We start from the raw sequence: 15144 nt of genomic DNA on the forward strand, positions 1-15144 counted from the left end.
AAGCGTTCGCCGGCGGGCCGATTCGGCCTTAAAGGCGCGGCACTCGCGCCTCCCGCTGCAGATATACATGGAATAGGAAAACATTCTCGGCGGAAAGCCGAGGTAGAACATAAATCTATGCTTTGAAGACCGTTTTTGGCTATAGCTCTTTCCCTCTCCTACGGCGGCGGCCGTGCTCTCTGTGTACAGTACACGGAGTCTGACGACGTGACATCAAAGAGCAAGAGGCCTGAGAGAGGCTGCCGCGAAAGGCAGACAGCATGAAAGCACAGGTGCATATCGTCGTGTCACTCGTTTGTGGGCTGCTGCGTTACTTTTCCGTGGAGGAGGATTCAGAGCAAAATGGGGGGGGGAGAGATTTAGGAAAGAAGCAGTGAGAGGGGTGTAGGGCGTAGGGGAAGTTTCAAAGCAGGAGGAACGGATGGGATAGAGAAGAGAGATAGGGGCAGATTGGAATACAAAAAAGGGATAGAAACCAGAAGCAGAAAATAGATTAGAATAGAATAGAAGAAAATAGATTTGAGAATGAGGAGAATAGAAAAGTTGATTGGAAGAAAAAAAGTTGCTGATGTTAAAAGAGGAAATGAAGAGATACGGTTAGTGCTGAGAAAAGGGATGAATGAATAGAGAAGTGGGAAAAAGAAGGGATGGAAAAGCGATTGATGATACTAGCGATTGTGGATTATTATGAATGAAAGCTACTGGAGGATTAAATTAAGGAAGTAAGAAAATAGCAGCTTTGGAAGGAAGAGATATTATTATCTAGTGTTAGACGGGTGGAATGATTTAAACACGTAGCAGGGATTTGCTATGATTAAACGATTGAGAAATAGACGAGTAATCGATAATACGAGAGCTAGAGATGAATGAAAAGTAGTGGAAGATTGGAAAATGAGGAAACTGGGGATGTAGCTTAAAAAAGAAAGACGTTCTTAGTGTATGGAAGATATAGCGATAGAAATAAGAATAACGAATAAACGAAAAGACTTGAAGCTAGAGGAATAATTAATTCAAAGGAAGTGAGAGATTAAGAAATAACAGAGAAGAAAGAGATAGGGCAATGAAAATGAAAGAAGTGGTTGAAATGAAAGAAAATAGACAAAAGTTGGGCAGAGGATAAAAAGAATGAAGAGGAAAGTGTTTAAAGGCAAAAGAATAATTAATTGATTATTTATCGATACTAAAGAAATGAAAATTTAGACAATATGGAAAAAATAAAAAATGATAAACGTAGAAGGAAATGACTAGGAAATAGGAAACTGACGAACACGAAAGGAAGAAATGGTCGCAGTATGAAAAATAAATTATAACAGTAAGATAAAATAAAACAAAACAGAAGTCATAGAATAGTAGAAATGACAATGAAAGGAGAATTATAAGAACAATGAGATTTTTAAATGGAATAGAAAGGAGACGTGAAAAACAAAAATCAGTTAAAACAGAAAGGCTAATTTTCAGGACAATAGAAAATTAAGAATAAGGTATAAAACGAAGAAGTAACGTAGAAGGGAAGAATAGCAAAAGCGCACAAAGGGATTGAGATATTGGAAGAAAAGTAGAAACGAGACATGTATCTCCTGAAACTTAATTAGAAAGGAATAGATGAAAGAAATGCCAGGAAATGAAAAAATGATCTTAAAGAAAGATTGTAGCTGAAGAAACGTTGAAACGATGAAAGGAAGAAAAAAGGAAGGTAATCGAAACAAAGCAACGTAAAGGAAACGACACTGAATGAAGAAGCGCGAGAGGTTTAACAAACGGAGAGAAAAAAAGAGAATCAAGGAAAATGGACGTTGAGAGGAAGTCTAGAGAAAGGGAGGTTAAAAGAAAGTGAAATGAAGTCACAGAAACCTAAAGGAAAGCAAGCCTAAAAAAGAGATTTTAAAGAGGAGAGATCTGAAAGATGAAGAACATGAGAAATGAAAAATTCAAGAAATAAGGCACAGAACGTAGCTTAAAGTGAAAAATATCCGTCAAGAATAATGTGATACTATGAAAATGAAAAAAGATTAAAACAGAAAGTTTAAAAAGTTTGTAAAAGAAAGATTTAAGGAGATTAGGAATACTCGAAAATAATAGTCTGAGAAGAAGGAGAAATGGCAAGAAAATAAAAAAAAAACATTGCAAATATTTAAGACAATAATTTTTAGAAACTTTAGAAACCACAGATTCAAAAAATAGAACACCAACAAATACCAAATACCAAGAGCAAACAGATACAATTACAATGATGAGGACAAAATGTGAAAAAATAGGAAGCGAAAAGGAGAGCTTTAGTAAAAACAGATTTCAAAGGTTGAAAAGAGAAGAAGTCAACAAAAGACATAGGAAGGTAGATTAAAGGAGATCTTATAGAAAGGCGGATCAAAAGATACGAGAACTCGAGACAGAGAGAAGTATGGAGAAGGATCTAAATAGGCAAGAATTAAAAGAGAGGGATTTAGAAGAAGTGTTCTTCATCTATGGAAGGGAGCGAGAACCTAGAGAGACGGGGGTCAGAAACTAAAGAGATTAAGGCATGGAATCCTAGAAAAGGGGAGCTCAAAGAGAAGCACACGTGGATTAAGAGAGAAGGGGATCAAATGAAGAAGGATTAAGAGTCAAAAATTTTGAAAAAAGAGGCACTGGTACAGAAGGGACGCAAATAGATATGCGCGTTTAAGAATAAAGGAATGAGCAAAAATGAGTCAGGAGTTAGAACCAGAATACGAATATTGTTCAAACAAAAAGGTGTTATCAAAATCATTTTACAAAATAGAACGATAAATGTTAGTTACAGAAGCTACTTTAATAGCCACTTTATTATTTATGAAAACAATGAGATTGATTTATTTATCAGAAAGATAAAGAAATTTAGAAGATTGTATGAAAAATAATATTTCAGCTCAAGAAGAAGACGTTCCAAAATGAACAAAAACAATAAACACTGCGATGGTAAATATCAAGAGAGAAAAAGTGAAATGAAAATGTAATGAAAAACTAAATCACATGATTTAATCTCAAATATATATGAGAGAACAATGTCTAATGTGTCTAGAAGAATGGGAAATAGTTAGAGGGAAAGAAGGATAAAGGTAAATTATTAAAGGACAAGATTTATCTAATAAATTCTTTGACAACGTACAGGCGCAACTGATTTATAAACAATTCACTGGGAAGTGCTTCCTTTGTAATTGTTTTGAATTTCCTCGGATGCCGTAATTAGAAAAGAAAAAACAGGAATTTTCAAACGCCTTGCAGTCTGATGATTATTGTTGCATCAGCGGAAGCGAGGTTAATTTGTTCAAAGAACCATGCTTTGCCTGGCTATGTTTAAGTAGATATGTTTGTTTGCTCTGTGTCTGATCCGGTACGGTGTTACTGTCGCCGATTATTAAAACTTGTTTTCCTATTTTCACGAATCTTCCTGTGTTCATAGTTTCAATTAGTATTTATTTTTATTAGCATAACTCTCAATATTTCGGTCTCTTGTTATTTCTATTTTTAATTTCGTTTCTTGCCGATCTTTTATTGTCTCGCTTAAAAAAACAACTCCCTTTCTGAGAAATTTTATCCAAACGTAAATTTAAGAATCAAATTCTTCAAAATGATTACTTTAATATCGACCTCGCTGCGTTTTTCCATCATTTTCGATCTGATCGTATTTTCCTAATAGTTGAAAAATATTTCAAGATTCAGGTAAATACGACAAAAGCCTGTTATTAAGTACGCGTGACTTGTTGTACCAAATTGTAATTTCAAATTAAAACTCTTTTTTGAAAGTCAAACTCTGGATTAAAAATCTTTTTGTTTGTTGAGACAAGAGCAGCATTAGAATATAAAAATTCAATTCGCAGGATTAAATACGAAAGAAATGTACAGATATAGAATGTTACTCATTTTTCTCCCTTCTTTATCCTGTTCTTCTCGCATTAACAAATTACCAGTGTTCTTTTATTTTCTTTTTCATTCTGATTTTATATAATAACCACATAATAACGAAATTATGAAAATTTGTCTAACAGTTATTTAAAAATAGAATTATCGTTAGAAAAGATAGAATTATTATAAATTGTAAGATAATTTAGCTTCTTGTAATTTTTAATTTTAATAAAACAGTAATTTATCTTTATACTTACTTTCTATTTTTCATACACTACATTGGTACCATTGACTTTTGTTTTTACGTTTGCAAGAGTCTCTCCCTCGTACATGGAATTTTATGTTAGAATCTTCACCAAAGTTTATCCAATTGTTCGAGGCTTCAATGTTCGTTATATTGGGCGCTGTGAACAAAAACTAACATGAAAATAATATTCCAGTGTTAGAAGGTAACCAATTATCCATATCTTCTGCTTGAATTTTACCCAACATCTAAAAGAAACTAATTCGCGTTTATAAATCTATAAAATTTATTTAATTCTTTTGTAAAATAAAATTTTGTCTATGTCATAATTTATTATTATTACGTAGATATACGATAAAAGTAGATAACAAGAATTACATAACAGTGAAATATTTTTCACAAAAGACGTTAAATTTGTGTTACTTGTAAAATCGATATAAGAACCAACGCTAGAATCATCTTGAAACAAGTAGTTATAAAAACAGAAAAATAATCAGCAGGTGAAATATGAATCGATATAGGAATCATTATGTCAAATAAATTTCCATTCGTTCCAACAGTTATTCACAATAATGAATCTATTTTAGAAAAAGCAACATTGATGATGGGAAGAATCGTATCCTTCTGTTTACAAATGTACACCAAATTTTAATACAAGATGATCAGATCTGTATCAATATTTTTCTTCGTCGCTACATATCAGTCAGTTAATATCGAATCGTAAAATGAATATCGTATCAAACGAAGCAGCACGTCCATTACGCGGAAAAAAGACGACAAAATTTTCAAATGACAATCAACGGAAGTTTGAAACTACTTTCTTCATTTTTCCTTCTATATTTTTTCCCTATTCCACTTGGGGAAGTTTGCGGGGGTGGAAACGAAGTTCCACGGTTTCACGGCTTTTCCGACGAAATATTCGCGTAATCACGTTCATTTGAACGCGGATGCATTTTAATAGCGGGAGCGAATCGCAGGCAACTCGATTCGGAAAGTTGTCACGCTGTCGGGCAAAAACTTAGACCTCGTTAAGGCGCCGAGGTGCGTTTGCGTGACACTCATCAAAGCAACGGCGAGGTTCCTTCAAGAAGACGGAGAAGGATTAATGAAGAGGACTGTCCTTTCTTGCGTTGTTCGCAAACTTTGTAAATTTTTTTCATAAACGCGTTGATGAATTTAGTCGGAATTCGAGATTCATGAAAAATAATTTTAATTTTTGAAGGATTTTGTTACTCAAGGTGTGTAGTTTAGTTTTGTCTAAATAATTAATGTTTCTAAAATGACCTTATATGGCATTTAAAAATTTTAGTCCTATAAGGTGATGAGCGTTTTTTTAATATTCTTTTCAAATTAGTAAAAGATATACTTTTTTTCTTTTACTTCATTTGAAATAATATTAATTTATTTAAATTAATATTTGAAATAATAATAATAATAATAATAATATTTATTACTTTATTTGAAATAAATAATAAAATAATAATATTTATTTATTTATTTATTCTAATAATAGTTTAGTTGCTCAAATTGAATAATTCTTTTTAATTAACTTTAAGTTGTGCATGAGATTTTTAATTCTTTGAAATCGTAATGTCTTTTAGATTATCACAAATTACAACAACTTTTTCAAATTTAACGAATAATGTTCCTCTAATAGTAAGAATTCTTCTAATTAGTTTGAATTATAAACAAGCTATTCCGAATAAACAATTCTAATCTAAAAATCTAATTGTGATCTTTGTAATTCCAATTGAAAGTTCAAATTTTCATCCATTTTAAAATTAGATAGTTTGTTAACCCGACTGGGTGATAAATCACGGCTAGGTCCGTAAATAAGAAGTCACAAGTGAAAAATCGCAGAACACTGTAGGAATACTGGCTATGTTAAACAAGACGCAGAACTACCAACACTCTACTTAATTTTGATTTTTATTACAATGTCGAATTTACAATGGAATTTTCCTAACGAAAAAGTATCTAGCTTTTAAATTATTAATTCAAATAATCAATAGCAGTATAACAAAATTTCATATAAACAAATACATAAATATGTACGACCCTTTTTGTGGGCCATCTCACATGATTCCTCAGCATTTATCATATCAATACAAGATCATAAACGTACAATGCAGATTACATCGCATAACACTATTAATTCCATTCGTAATATATTCTTTTTCAGTTCTAAAATAACCGGATAATCGACGTACGTAACGAAAGTGTTTATTGTAAGAACAAAAATTGGATCACGATTATATTCGACACGAGTTCGATTCAGGAGCGTTTTACAGACGCAAAACATGCTATGGCCACCTGGTGGTGGCGCAATTTAATGATTTCCGGTACGCGATTTTCGATACGCATTTCGATGACCATGAGTTACGTTCGATAGAGTCGAGAACGTAAAGCAGATGAACTGCCAGAATGAAATTGCACGATCATCATTTTCTAGAGAAAACTTCACTTCCCAGTTGCCTTCAAGTTTGTTCATAACTTCTAACATCCCTGTTCGAGACGATTTAGAAATTTTAGCTCAGTTCGATAAGTTCATTACGATTTTGACCACTTTTTCAATGTTCAGACTATTATTAGAATCCCGATGTGATAATTCGGTTGCTCGACAAACTTAAAATTCCCAAAATTAGCATATGTAACTCCTTGTTCATGAAAAGTGTAAAAGAAACATTCTAAATTTCCAAAGAATTCGAGGATCTCGAGGAATTCAATAAGCTGAATGAATCAAAATAATCCAAGGAATCGAAAGATCTGGAGAATCCAAGGAATATAAGAAATTGTAAGATCCACCATATAGAATGTATTGAAAGATCGAAAAATCCAGAGAATTCTCAGAATCCATTGAATATAAGAGATTCGAGGAATTCCAGGAACTAAAAGATACTAAACGAAACAAAATAATCCAATGAATTCAAGGTTAATGTAAGGAATCCAATAAATTTGTAGACTCGAAGTATACAAAATGTTCAAAAGATTTAATATTTCAAGAATTTAAAAATTCGAGGGATTCGAATCTCTGGGAATCATTTAGAATTAAATCGGTTAATACAAATCTCATTTATGATATTATATTCCTTTAACGCAAACGATATTTCTACGATAACCGAAACTTCGACGTACATTGTCGCTTTTTCTTTATTAAATTTGTATTCAAAATATATAAATGCATATTTCGAATATCAAATGCACTAATACAAGCACTTTGTTCGATCAAATATGAATAGTTTATTTGCAAAAATTCGTCGAAGCGTTAACAGATTTTAAATTGATCATGACGGTCTCTCGGTTAATTTGAAAGAATCTTCTTTACCTTATCTATTGCTTGACAACCAAAAATAATAATGAATTGCTAAAATGCAAATGTCAGTTTCTTTATTACACTAACTATACTAACCTGTAAAATGAAGTTTTATTCTATCATAATATCGTCTGTTGGCTCTAATAACGAATAAAATCATTCTGGGTCTTTTTACTTGCAATTTCGTGACTAAATTACATTTTGCCAAAGACAAACAAGCGTCCACATATTTTCTAGTGACAGTGTAATAACAAAATCGTTTATTGCAAGAGCACGATTGCAAATGCGGATCACGATTACGTTGTACACGAGTTGCTCTGCGATTATTCAGCTGCAATTGCAATTCCTGCACGTTCTTCAAAATTTTCCGTTCGATCATTGCGTTATAATATCGTCAACGTTGCGTCAGAGTATCGAAAAATCATCGTCTCCGCGTAGAGATACGAGCCAGTGAATCGTGAGTGTCGCGTTGGCTACACGCGGAAAGCGTGCACTCGCGACACGGTCGAGGTAACGACAAGCCATGGATTACTCGCGCGACACGTGTTGCCGACGTTTACCCGCGTCACGTTAACATGTGCATCGGCGTCGTTCCGCGTAAGTGCGCGCAGAAGTGCGCGTACACGTGGTTTCGGCCGGCCGATCCTGTTGCGGATGATTTACATGCGGTCGCGCAACGCCAGCTGGCTTTGCTTGCCGCACAGGATACTACTTTGCCTCCACGAGCGTTTTCGATCCTCATCGCGGTTCGCTGCCCCCGACTTTGCGCACCGCCGATGCTGCAACCGAACCCGTGGCCGGTCGCACGATTTTTAGGGGATATCGAAGGAGGGTAGCTGGAATTTTCAATGGCTGGAAGAATTGGTAATAGGGTGGTTTAGGGTGGTTTGAAGAGGTTCAAGGTGGTTCGGTTAGGTTCGGTGACGAATCAAAGTAGATGGAATGTGTAAAGTGGTTTTTCGAGACAGTTATTTGACTTGATCGAAGGTGGCTCGGAAATTCGTTTAACTCTGCTACGTTCTTTCGATCATGTTCGAGCCAATTGTACGTCACGTTAAAAAACATCTTCAGGTTGAATAAAATACGAAAAGGTCTCGTCGATATGCATGATGTCTCGTTTCAATTTTATTAGGTTGTCCGAAAAGTTTCTTTCGTTTTATGAGAAAATAATAGACGCACAACATTTTTTGTTTTATATTATTTTGTCGAATTATGTACGATCCATTTTGTTCTGTTCAGATAAACACCGCGACATTTCACAGACTTTATTTCACGTTTGTACGAAGGTGCACTGTTGTAAAAAAACACGTTTACGAAAGAAAGACACTTTCCGGGCAACCTATTGCGTTAACTTTTCGTATATTGCGTACGATATCGTTATATATATAGCAGTGCTGAACAATTTCCGCAACGGAAACTCAAAAAGCGATACAGGAAGCGTAACTACGATCCGGAACTCCATTGAGAAAATCCGATGGCTCCGCTCTCGCGATAAAATAAATCACGGCGCCTGGCCTTGAGAGACGCAGCTTCGCCCACGACTTGAACCCGCGAGACGGCCAGACATGGCGAACTAACTTCGTCCCCGCGATTTCGAGCCGTGGCTAATTGAATTCGATCGAAAATACTCGTCTAATTGCAGCGTCGCTGGTGACTCGACGGTTCCTCTCCCCCGTTTACCCCACGTGGAAAGTGGGGCTGAACTTTCCAGTTTATGGAACTGAATCTTAAGTGGCCGACCCTCCAATTTAAACTTGGGTTATCGTTCTGTCCTCGAAAGCAGGTTACCGTACACTCACACCCCTTGCCACGACTTGCCTCGTGAATCAAACTCTCTGTCCCTTTGCCGTGCTATTGAATTCAAGAAACAGCGATGGAATCAGGTTCGATACTTATAAATTCGAGTTCAGTAATTGTAGATCTTAAAAATCTGTTTACACGCACATATCTCGGTACACCTTGTATTTGATTCTATTTGGCAGTACTTTCTTCAATTCTCAAAGTATATACTCATAGAGAATTCGATTCTCTCAAGTCCAAGTCTACTTGAACTTGTAGGTACTACTTCTTTTTCAAAATAAAGAGAGTTCAAAATTTAGGCGACCAACATCGAGGTACTCCATCGTGAGAAGGTAGACTGGTCCGTGGAATTTTTTCGAAGCGCGAAAGGGGCGATTCTATGGTATTTTGGGGGATGCGCGTGATTCACGAGCCACTGAGGAAATTGATGGGCCCATTGGACTGTTTGGGAATGGGAGTAGGAGGATTCTTGACCTATCGGTCAGAAGTTGCTCCGAGGAGGAAATTCAAGTTGGTCGACTGGTAAGAATGTGAAAGGAAAGGAATTGGGAAGTTTGCACTTTGATGGACGTGGAAAAGTAGATGGCGAATTAATTTTCTATTTCGACAACGCAGGGTTAATGGTATGAAATTGAATTTTTATGATGAGAAGTTTTTAAATGAATATATTTGATACTTATTTGTAAGGCTTTTTATAGATTGATTTCAGCATGTGCTCATATTTATGTTTCGAGTTTCAGTTTTTTTTTAATTTCAGTTAAATCTATTTATAATTTTCTTCGTCACCGGAAGTTTGAGAAAATGTTCTGTACATGAGTAAAACACAGTATATATATTGATTCGTGGTTTATATGTAAAATGCTTTTGCTTTAAAATTTGTGGAACTTTCTTTCAAAAATATATTCAGCTTTCATTTTTAATTAACAAAAAACAGTATTCGAACGTTTTACTCAATACATGTAATATTAAAATATACAGGATATTGAGAAGCCTAGGATAAAATAAAAGCCTAGAACTTTAAAAGTTTTCAGTATTTGATTACTTAGCAAAAGTTTGGAATTATTTTATACAGGGTGTTACGAAATATGTGGTAGATATTTAAAGATGGATTCTAAACATGAAAAGAACGAAAGAAATTCATGTACAAAAATGTAATACGAAAGTTTGAAGCTTATTTTTCAAATTATTGACAATGAATCAGCTGACGAACCCTACTGTTTATCTCATTCATACTTTGTGTTTCTCACTTTAATATGACATATCATGTATGGAATTTTTAATTCAGTCGCCTATAATACGTGATATAGTTCAATTATAACAAAAAGTTTTCAAACGAAACACATCGTGGGCATAGGAAATAAAATTTTGTATCTTTCAATAATTCTTGATCGATATTAGCAATAATCTTTTATGGCGTTATAATATTTTCTGTTAAATCTCTCGCAGACTAATTTTTTTATTTGTATTTTATATTTTGACACAAAACGGTTTAACTTGCTCATAAATATGTAAAAATACAACACCTCACTCGAAAAACTTGATCTTAATCTTCTTATTTCTGTTGGCAAGTATCATAAGTCTTTACAATTATAGACTCATCTCTTTAACACTTTGTGTAATATTAGCATATCGCTGCAAGAATCTTATTCTATAAATCAAAATCCTATATCTAATGGAAAAAATCATCCTTACTCTGGAATCTTATTTTCTAAGAATGTAACCTCTTCGAATCTGATGGAACGTTTATCTTTACCGACATTTTGTTTTACTTTGCCAGTCAGAAGCTCTTTAACGGATAAAAAAAATGGTTTTAGATTGTAAAGACGAAAACGTAATAAAGCTCTCATCAAAAACTCGCGATCAACGTTCGCTCTCGTTTCTACTAAATGCATGGCGATGAAAACTTGATCGATCCTTCACAAACGAGCCTCTTTTTTTTGACGAGTTGTCGGTTCGCGTTGAAATAGCGTCGCGGCGCCGTTCGAATGCCTGAAGATCGAGCGTCGACCACCCAGTCAGATCCCCAAGTAATAAATTATATCTCGTTTTCTGATACACAAGAGAAGAATTACAGAAATTCATCATTCTGTGTTTTGAGATCTAACACGCTGTTTTCTTTGACAATTTGTTCACAAATTTTTGTTTATGTAATTAATTATTTCATTCGAAATAATTTTTAAGTTCATGAATTTTATTTTCAATTTTCTACATCTTCAAATTTTGTAAATCTTCGTGTCAATGATTACATATTTGTACCACAATATCCAAGGCACAAAATAGTCAAACATTTTGTTTGTTTTCAAGTTTTAATAACGTGGATTTTTTTCAAATTCACCTGTTAGAAATAAAAGCACAAAAGTTAAAAATTTAATTAGTTCCGGTGTTTGAAAATTTGTGATTTAATTAATACTTGGCATACTTTTTCACGTTGTTTTACAGTGAAGGTAGTATTTCAAGAGAAACAACGTGGTACGTTAAATTTACTATTCTTTGTCTAATTAGTGGAAGAATGTATATATCCTTGTACAAATACGATTTACATTCCTAAAAATATTATGTGACTATTATATACTCATATCATATTGTACTCATTAATCACCCAAATTTCTTGAAACCTTCCTTAAAATTCTATTATTCAAAATTTGAGGAAATGCAAACCAGCAAGCACGTTAAAGGTATCTTTCCAAACATTTTACCCAAACCCAATTTCCTAAAGTGGACTCCTAAACATAAACGAAAAGCTAGCACCGCGCCGCGCCGGACAAAAAAGGGGGAAACGAGAAGAGAACAACGGTTAAACTGTCTCAAAGTCCGTCCCATTCACTGCCACCGGAATTTCCATCCCCTTCCTCTGTCCGACCTCTCCAATTAGCCTTGTCAAAAACACACGTCGAACTACCCCAACGAGATCCAACCCCCTTCGTCCCGTGTCATTCGCTCTCTTGGTTCACATGGCTGACAAGGAAAATGAAATTTCCCGGTAGCGGGTGGAACAAACGGAAAAACCGGAGGGCCACGGAATTGCGTCAGAAAAATGAGGCCCCTGGTAACGCACATCCCCGCGTCGTTCTATATTTCAAGGGTCGTGTTTCGACTGGCCAGAAACTGCAAAGTCATTTCGAGGCCGTTGCAACGCAATAAAAGAGCAGTAGGGGTGGCAATAAAGGCCAGTGACGCGGTTAACTGAAAAAAAAATCTATTTTTACGCTTCGAGACGCGGTTATCATCCCCCTGATGGTGGTTCAGTCTCGGGACGGTTGACAAATACGCGTCCAGTTTGTTAATGGGTTTCTTTCTTTTCGAGAATGATCTTCTATTGTTCTTAGGGTGTAGGAGATAAGGGAGGTTTATGGGTTGACGTTAAGGATGGTAGATGATTCCATCTTGGAATTGCAACTTTGGCTTTTCTTCTTCATTTTACGACGATCGGTTACTTTCGAATAGTTTATGTTTATAGAGAAGTTTAATACTATCGAGTGCCATATTTTTATTTGGCAGATTCTACAGTATTCTTTGATATAAATATAAATATAAATATAAATTTAGCGATAAGTAACTATGAAACTGTGGATATTCCTGCATTTATGTAAAATTGAACTTGATTCAAAGCTGCACAAACTATGCAGAAATATATAAAATATCCACAGTACAGTTATTATTGTAATATTTAATGATAATGATTTAACGATGTATAATTGTATAGAGACCTGCATTCTAACAATTATATACTAATAGTTAATAATGCGGACAAGTGAAGTGATTGAATCTTGCTAAGTAAAATTTAAATGGAAATGATTGTAAGAGATTAGCAATCCTAGTATCAAGTTAACTTGTCTTTCCTTTCTAGGAAGTTTAAATTAAGCTTAATAAGAGCAGCGTAGTTTATTAAGATAATCTGTAATAGAGGAGTACATTTGTCAAGAAAATATTTATAAGATACCTGCACCATCTAAATTATAGATTCTAGAAAATGCTATATATAAGTATTCTAATAATTTTTGATAATGTTTCTTGATGTAATTGTGACTCGATTAGCTTATTTATCTCGGTTGTACGTACTTGTGTTTATGAAGTAGTTCTGTCTCACGATGTGAAAATATGAGTAGAATAGATATTTCTAACCTGTATAGGTTGATAATAAGAGAATAACTTGTAGCTTCTTTGTAGACAATATATATACATTTCAATGATTTAAAAACAAACAGTTTCATTATTTTGCATATTTCTTATCTCGCAACTGAATTAAGTGCACTGTTTTATTTCTTAAAACTTGGAATATTGTACTGAAAAATTATCAAAGAATCAATCGGTTCATAAAAATATTTTGTTGATACCTTAAATTACACGAAATAAAAATTGCAAACATCCCGTTAAAATTTATATAAATGGTTCCATTTTACTTATTCATCATATAGTTTGATGAAAAAGAAGAGAAGGTTAGTTTATTTAATAAATAACCGTAGTCTAAACGTGGTATCATTTTAGTATCTCTATCAAAAAATTTCAAAACGGCAGTGAAGCCTTTAAAACAAATCAAAGGTTTTCTTGCATATCTTACAAAAAAGAAATAAAGTAATGTCAAAAACTAGAATCGTAAACGAAAAATGCAAAACACGATGAGTTCTCGCGCCGTGAAAATAAATTCCCAAACGAAGATACATTCTTCGTGAATGAAAGGGAAGATGTATGTGCATTCCTAAAACCACCATTCGTAATCCAAACAGGCGAGTATTAATAGGCGGGAAAGAAAACAGTGAAAATTTTCAGCGACCGATGTCTGACAATCGTCGAACAGCTGACACACGGACAGTCCAGAAATAAATTTTTCTTGTCGCGAATTTTTGTCGATTGCCTCGACAATTCCTCCTAACTTCTTCGAAATTACGTTGTTTTTTTATTCCAAAAATGTAAAAAATCATCACTGATTCCAAAAGTAGAAATGTAGACGAAATAAATGTAGCAATAAGTAAAAAAGTGTAGAAAAATTTGTTTAAATATAAATTATAGTATTGTCGTATTTTCGTTTAGATATACGTCAAGATCGAATTCAATAAGGATAAACTAAACTTCATTATATGTTCTATATATCTGATTTCGTTGTATACAATTTTTATAAACTTTCATATGTCCTTTATTTATTATTATTAAAGTTCCTTTAAAACCGTGAATTTTATGTTTTATGTATGACTCAAATTTTTCAATTTCCGTATATATGCATAAACACATCTGGTTTAGGAAGCGTCTGGTTCAATAAAGTATGACTCGTTAAAAATCAAGCATTTCATATGCGCAAGCTAATACTGTACAGTGACTGCATAATATTTTTGGTTCTTGTAAAATATTCTTCGATGATGAAGTTAGTACAAATATTCCTTACCAATAATTAATACAATTAAAATATTATAAAGTAACATTTAAATAAACACATGTACATGTTTCAAGTAAAGTACATTTATTCTTAATAATATAGATTCGCTAAAAAATATTATTTTTTACGAATCGAACGAAGAATTAAAGAGAACCTTTTAAAGGAATTAAAAGTCCGAACAATGAATACAAATGAACAAATATATGAATAAATCAGAAATTGCAAATTAATGTAAATTGTAATATTGATACAATTTTTGTTAGAAAAATAGAGAAAAAGTATACATTCTATTGGCAGTTTAATTACGACATTTAGTAGAATTTTGATTTTCGCATATTTCTCTCAATAATAATTAAGTAAATAATTCCGAGCTCTTATTGATCTGGAAACATCTTTCAAATATACTTATTTCCATAAATTAATGAATTTTTTCAAATATCCTTTAACCGAGATAATTAACTCTCTGTTAGATCATGCAACCGCGAAAGTTATATACCTATATGCCTATTCCTTTTTAATTTCATTTTGATATCTGTGCGTCACTGTATTATCATACTT

General features: G+C 33.7%; 2 protein-coding genes across 4 annotated transcripts in view; one reads left to right on the plus strand and one right to left on the minus strand.

Annotated features, from left to right (window-relative positions):
- The window catches only part of LOC100749595 (tyrosine-protein kinase transmembrane receptor Ror), a 356505-nt gene that overhangs the window by 133929 nt on the left and 207432 nt on the right, over positions 1–15144 (plus strand). The window lies entirely within an intron of this gene.
- Positions 1–15144, minus strand: part of LOC105680879 — a 59447-nt gene that overhangs the window by 42909 nt on the left and 1394 nt on the right. For both annotated transcript variants that reach the window (XM_024368219.2, XM_012386621.3), the window contains exon 2: positions 4119–4265. The gene's annotated coding sequence lies outside the window, so the exon portion shown is untranslated. The remainder of the gene's footprint in view (positions 1–4118; positions 4266–15144) is intronic.

The sequence above is a fragment of the Bombus impatiens genome, unplaced genomic scaffold (genome assembly GCF_000188095.3).
Source record: "Bombus impatiens unplaced genomic scaffold, BIMP_2.2 scf_0406, whole genome shotgun sequence".
Classification (NCBI taxonomy): domain Eukaryota; kingdom Metazoa; phylum Arthropoda; class Insecta; order Hymenoptera; family Apidae; genus Bombus; species Bombus impatiens.